The 7,155-nt window shown below is 39.2% G+C and overlaps 1 pseudogene; it reads left to right on the top strand.

Annotated features, from left to right (window-relative positions):
• Nucleotides 1–1,306: 1,306 nt before the first annotated feature.
• LOC116465122 (sterile alpha motif domain-containing protein 1-like) lies at nucleotides 1,307–7,115 on the top strand (annotated as a pseudogene).
• Nucleotides 7,116–7,155: the final 40 nt, after the last annotated feature.

Below are 7,155 nucleotides of genomic sequence, written 5' to 3'. Positions count from 1 at the left end.
GGGGTGGGGGGAGGGGGGAGGGATAGCATTAGGAGATATACCTAATGCTAAATGACGAGTTAATGGGTGCAGCACACCAACATGGCACATGGATACATATGTAACAAACCTGCACATTGCGCACATGTACCCTAAAACTTAAAGTATAATAATAATAATAAAAACAGACACATAGAATTATGGAACAGGTTAGAGAACTCAGAAATTAAGCCACACACCTATAACCGTCTGATCTTTAACAAAGTTGACAATAACAAGCAATGGGAAAATGAATCTCTATTCAATAAATGGTGATGGAATAACTGGCTAGCCATATACAAAAGATTGAAACTGGACCCTTACATTTCATCATATACAAAATCAACTCAAGATGGATTAAAGACTTAAATGTAAAACCTAAAACTATAAAAACCCTGGAGGAAAACCTAACAAAGACCACTCTGGATATCAGCCCTGGCAAAGACCTCATGACAAAGACTACAAAAGCAATTGCAACAAAAATCAAAATTGAGAAGACATAATTAAAGAGCTTCTGCAAAGCAAAAGAAATTATAAACAGGGTAAAAAGACAACCTACAGAATTTGAGAATATATTTGCAAGTTATATATCTGAAAAACATCTAATATCCAGATATCCAGAACCTATAAGTAACTTAAGCAAATCAACAGGCCAAAAAAAAAAAAGAAAGAAAAAAGAAAAATTACTAATGCGTCAAGGACATGACAGACATTTCCCAAAGAAGACATTCACGTAGCCAACAAGCCTATAAAATAATATGCAACATCACTAATCACAAAACCACAAAAATATATCGCCTCACACCAGTCAGTATAGCTATTACTAAGATGTCAAAAAATAACAAATGATAGTAAGGTTACAGATAAAAAGGAATATTTATACACTGCTGGCGGGAATGTAAATTACTTCAGCCACTGTGAAAAATAGATTTCTCAGAGAACTTAAAACTGAACTACCATTAGACCCAGCAATTCCACTGCTAGCTACATACCCAAAGAAATATAAATCATTCTACTAAAGACACATACACATATATGTTCATCACAGCACTATTCATAACAGCAAAGACATGGAATCAACCTAGATGCTTATCAACCGTGGACTGAATAAAGAAAATGTGGTACATATACACAATGGAATACTACAGATTCATAAAAAAGAATGAAATTGTGTCATTTGCAGCAACAGTGGAGCTGGAAGCCATTCATCTAAGCAAATTAACACAAAAACAGAAAACCAAATACTGCATGTTCTCACTTATAAGTGGGAGCTAAACACTGAATTTACATGGACTCAAAGGGAACAATAGACACTGGGGCCTACTTGATGGTTGATGGTGGAAAAAGGGTGAGGATTGAGAAACTACCTATGAGGTACTATGCTGATCACCTGGGTGACAATATTTTCTGTGCACCAAAACCCCATGACATGCAATTTACCCATGTAACAAACCTGCTAATGGACCAGTTAAATCTAAAACAGTAGTTGCAATGAAATAAAAAAATAAACAAAACCTCTGAGATGTATGAGATTACATAAAGAGACCAAATCTATGACTCATCAGCATTTCTGAGGGAGGAAAGAAAATCACCAACTTGGAAAATGTTTGAGGACATAGTTCATGAATATTTTTCTAATCTTCATAGAGTGTGACATGCAAATCCAACTAATAGGGAGAACCCTGGCTAGACACTATGTAGGATGACCATCCACAAAGCACATAATAATCAGCTTCATGAAAGAGAATGCAAAGAAACAAACAAAAGTCTTAAAGGCAGCTAGCTAAAGAAAGGGCCAGGTCACATAAAAAGGGAGTGCCACCAGGCTAGGAGCAAACCTTTCAGCAGAAGCCTTACAAGCCAGAAGAGATTAAAAATCAATTTTCAGTGTCCTTAAGGAAAATAAATTCCAACTAAGAGTTTCATATCCTGCCAAACTAATTTTCATAAGTAAGGGAGAAATAAAGCTCTTTTCACACAAGCAAATGCTGGGGGAATATGTTTCAACTAGACCAGCCTTACAAGAGGTTCTTAAGAGAGTGCTAAACAGGGAACAAAAATAATGACACCTGCTACCACAAAAGCACGCTTGAGCACATAGCTCACAGGCACTATAAAGTAACTATGCAATCAAGTCTACATAACAATCAGCTAACAACATGATGACAGGATTAAAATCACACATATCAATACTAACCTTAAATGTAAATGGGCTGAATGCTCTGCTTGAAAAACATAGAGTGGCAGGCTGGAAAAAAAGAAAAGACCCAACCATCTGTTATTTTCAAGAGACCCATCTCACTTTTAATGACACCCACAGGCTAAAAGTAAAAGGATGGAAAAAGATCTACCATGCAAATGGAAAAAAAAAAGAGCAGAAGTTGTTATTATATAAGATAAAGTAGGCTTTAAACCAATAAAAATTAATACCGATAAAGCAGAGCATTACATAATAATAAAAGGTACAATCTAACAAGAAGCCCTAACTACCCTGAATATATAAACATCCAACATTGGAGCTTCCAGATTTACAAAACAACTTCTCGGCCTACAAAAGGAATTAAAGAACCACATTAATAGTGGGAGACTTCAACACTCCACTGATAGCATTAAACAGATCATTGAGGCAAAAGAAATTCTAGACTTAAACTCAACACTCGACCAATTGGACCGAATAGACATCTACAGAACGCTCTATCAAACAACCAAAAAATATACATTCCTCTCAACTGCCTATGGAACTTATTCTAAAATTGACCACATGCTCAGTCATAAAGTTTTTTTAAACTCAATAAGTTCCAAAAAAGTGAAATCATACCACGCATATCCTCAGACCACAATGCTATTAAAATAGAGATCAATGTCAAGAAGATATACCAAAACTACAGACATACATGGAAATTAAACAACTTGTTCCAGAGTAACTCCTTGGTGAACTTCAAATTAAGGTAGAAATAAAAAAATATATATGTGACAATAATGAACACGTGATCATAAGTTACCTAAATCTTGAGGATACAGCAAAAGCAGGGTTAATTTGAAAGTTTATAGCTATAAATACCTTCATCAAGAAGTTAGAAAGATCTCAAATTAACAAGCTACCCTTGCATCTAAAGAAACAGAAATAAAAGGACAAGTCAACCTCAAAGCTAGCAGAGGAAAAGAAATAACTATAATTAGAGAACTGAATGCTATTGAGATGAAAAAAATCCCTACGAAAGACCAATGAAACCAAGAGTGGGTTCTTTAAAACATGAATAAGATTGAGGATATATGTCTAGCTAGATTAGCAAAGAAAAAAAAGAGAGAAGACTCAAAAAGTACAATCAGAAATGACAAAAATGACAGGACAACTAATCCCACAGATATACAAAAGATCCTTCTGGAAAACTATTAACAAACTTGTGCATAGTAATTAGAAAATCCGTGAGAAAGGGATAAATACCTGAAACACAGTCTCTCCAGACTGAATCAGAAGATACTGAAACACTGAATAGACAAATATTGAGCTCTGAAGTTGAATCAGTAATAATAAAAACCTACCAACGCAAAGAAGCCCTGGAACAGATGGATTCACAGCAAAATTCTAACAGGCATATAAAGAAAAACTGGTCCAAATCCTACCGAAACTATTCCAAGAAATGGATGAGGAGGAACTCCTCCCAAACTCCTATGAAGCCAGCATCAGCTTAATATCAAAATCTGGCAGAGACGCAATAAATAAAGAAAACTTCAGACCAATATCTCTTGTGTACATACACAAAAATACACAACATAATACTAGTAAATTGAATCCAGAACCACTTTAAAAAGCTAATTTCCCATGATCTAGTAGGTTTTATTCCTGAGATCCAAGGTTGGTTCAGTATATGCAAGTCAAAATGTGATTCACCACATAAACAAAATTAAAATAAAAAAAGATCATCTCAGTAGATGCAGAAAAAGCTTTTGATAAAATCCAACATCGCTTCATAATTAAAAATTTCAACAGACTAGGAAACAAAGGAACATACCTCAAAATAATAAGAGCCATCTATGGCAATCCTATAGCCAACATCATACTGAATGGGCAAAAGCTGGAAACATTCCCCTGGAAAACTGAAACAAGGGAAGGATTTTCACTCTCACCCCTCCCATTCAACATAGTAACTGGAAGTCCTAAACAGGGCAATCAAGCTAGAAAAGTAAATAATAGGCATCCAAATTAGAAAGAAAGTCAAACTCTCTGTCTTCACTGAGGATACAATTCTATACTTAGAAAACCTAAAGACTCTGCCAAAAGGCTACTAGAACTGATAAATGATTTTAGCAAGACATCGAGATACATATCAGTGTCATATAAATCAGTAGCATTTCTGTAAACCAATAATGTCCAGGCTGAGAGTCAAATTAACAACACAGTCACATTTACAATAGCCATAGACCAAATGAAATACATAAAAGTACAGCTAGCCAAGGAGGTAAATAATTTCTACAAGGAGAACTACAAAACACTACTGAACAAAATCAGAGATGACACAAATAAATGAAAAAACATTCCACTGCTCATGCATTGGAAGAATCAATATCATTAAAACGGCAAAGTAATCTACAGATTATATTCAATTCCTATCAAACTACCAATGACAATTTTCACAGAATTAGAAAAACCTATTTGAAAATTCATATGGAACCAAAAGAAGAGCCCAAATAATAAGCAAAAAGAAGAAACCCAGAGGCATCACATAACCTGACTTGAAACTATGCTATAAGGTGATACTGATACGAAAGCAGACACAGAGATCAATGGAACAAAAAAAAAATCTCAGGAATGAAGCTGCACATCTACAACCATCTGATCTTCAACAAGACCAACAAAAACAAGCAATGGGGAAAAAACTCCCTCATCAATAGATGTTGCTGGGATAACTGGCTAGCCATATGTGGAAGAATGAAACTAGATGCCTGCCTTTCATCATGTACAAAATCAAACTCAAATTGAATTAAAAATTTAAATGTAAGACATCAAACCATAAAAATCCTATAAGAAAACCTAGAAAATATCTTTCTCAATATAGGCTTAGGCAAAGAATTTATGGCCAAGTTCCCAAAACCAATTTCAATAAAAATAAAAAATGAAGCAAGACCTAATTAAATAAAAGAGCTTCTGCACAGCAAAAGAAACAATTAACAGAGTAAACAGACAGGATACAGAACGGGAGAAAATATTCACAAACTATTACACACCTAACAAAAGTCTAATATGTAGGATCTACAATAAACTTCAAGAATTCAACAAAGAAAAATCAAATCACCCCATTAAACAATGAGCAGAGGACATGAACCCTTTTCAAAAGAAGACACATATGTGGCCAACAAATATATGAAAAATGCTTATTATCACTAACCCTTAGAGAAATGCAAATCAAAACCAGTGAAATACTACCTCACACCAGTCGGAATGGCTATTAATAAAAAGTCAAAAAACAACAGTTGCTGGTGAGGCTGCAGAGAAAAGGGAATGCTTATACACTGCCTGTGGGAATGTAAATTAGTTTAGCCACTGTGGAAAGTAGTTTGATATTTCTCAAAGATCTTAAAACAGAGCCACCATTAAACCCATTAAACCATTACTGGGTGATAGGGTTTGGATTGTGTCCCCGCCCAAATCTCATGTCGAATTGTGAAACCAAATGTTGGAGGAGGAGCCTCGTGGGAGGTGATTGAATCATGGGGATGGATTTCCCCCTTGCTGTTCTAGTGACAGTGAGTTCTCACAAGACCTGGTTGTTTAAAAGTTTGTGACACCTTCCCATTCACTCTTTTCCTCCTTCTCCAGCCATGTAAGATGTGCCTGCTTCCCCTTCACCTTCTGCCATAACTGTAATTTTCTTGAGGCCTCCCCAGCCATGCTTCCTGTACAACCTGTGGAAGTGTAATACAATTAAACCTCTTTCCTATAAATTACCCAGACTCAGATAGTTCTTTATAGCAATGTGAGAATGAAGTAATAGACTGGGTATATACCCAAAGGAATATAGATCATTATACCAACAAGATATATGCACTCATATGTTCATTGCAGTGCTATTCACAATAGCAAAGACATGGTATCAGCCTAGGTGCCCATCAACGGTGGACTGGATAAATAAAGTATAGTACATATACCTTGTGGAATAGTACACAGTCCCAAAAGTGAATGAGATCATGTCCTTTGAAGCAGCATGGATGGAGCTGGAGGACATTAGCCTAAGCGAATTAACACAGGAACAGAAAAACAAATACTGCATGCTTTTTTTTTACTATAAGTGGGAGCTAAACATTGAGAAAGTATACACATAAACATGGTGGGGGGAAAATGCTACAGACTGCTAGAGGAGGGAGGAAGAGAGGGAAGCATAGGTTTAAAAACTACCTATTGGAGCACACGCGGCTACCGAGCTGCAGGAGGCAGCGGGCGCGAGACTGGGAATGTGCAGGGCTCCCACCTCGCTCTACAAGCCCGGGCCGCGGCCCCCGCCGCCTCCCGGCGCTCCGTGCCCGCCCCCCTAGGCCGGCGGCTGCTCCCACCTGGGGCCGTTGCTGCTCGTGCAGTGAGCGCCGCCCAGCCATTTTCCACGCCGCTCCGTCATCCGCGCCGGGCCGCGCGCGCACCGGAAGGCGCATTGGCGTCTTGCGGGCTCCGGGCCGGGTGGGCCGAGTCCTGGCCTCCACAAGCCGCATGGCGCGCATGGGGAGCCTCCGTTGATGCCGCCGCGCCGCCCTCCGAGGCTGCGTCCCCGGAAGCCCGGCTCCCCGAGCGCTCCGGCCCGGCCCGGCGCCCCGGACCTGAGTGCGTCCCCTGGAGGCGCCCGGGCTGGCCCAGGCGGCGGTGGCAGAGGAGACCCCGGACTGGGCGCCCGCGCTCTGCCCCAGCCCCGAGGCGCGGTCGCCGGAGCCGCCTGCCAACCGCCTTCAGGACTTCGACACGCTGGTCACCGTGGATTTATAAACCTAAACGTTTGCTGGTGGACCTAGGACTCCGCATATCCAGACAGGATCCTCCGCTGATTGGGATGCACGATGACGTCAGAACACGTGGATAGTGTGGAAAGCAGCTAGAAGCCATTTGTGTCAAGGTAACATCTGGAGAAACAAAAGGTCAGGAACGGCCAATGT

This window comes from Hylobates moloch, unplaced genomic scaffold, assembly GCF_009828535.3.
Source record: "Hylobates moloch isolate HMO894 unplaced genomic scaffold, HMol_V3 SCAFFOLD_3093, whole genome shotgun sequence".
NCBI classification, from domain to species: domain Eukaryota; kingdom Metazoa; phylum Chordata; class Mammalia; order Primates; family Hylobatidae; genus Hylobates; species Hylobates moloch.
This window is presented reverse-complemented; position numbering and strand designations above follow the sequence as displayed.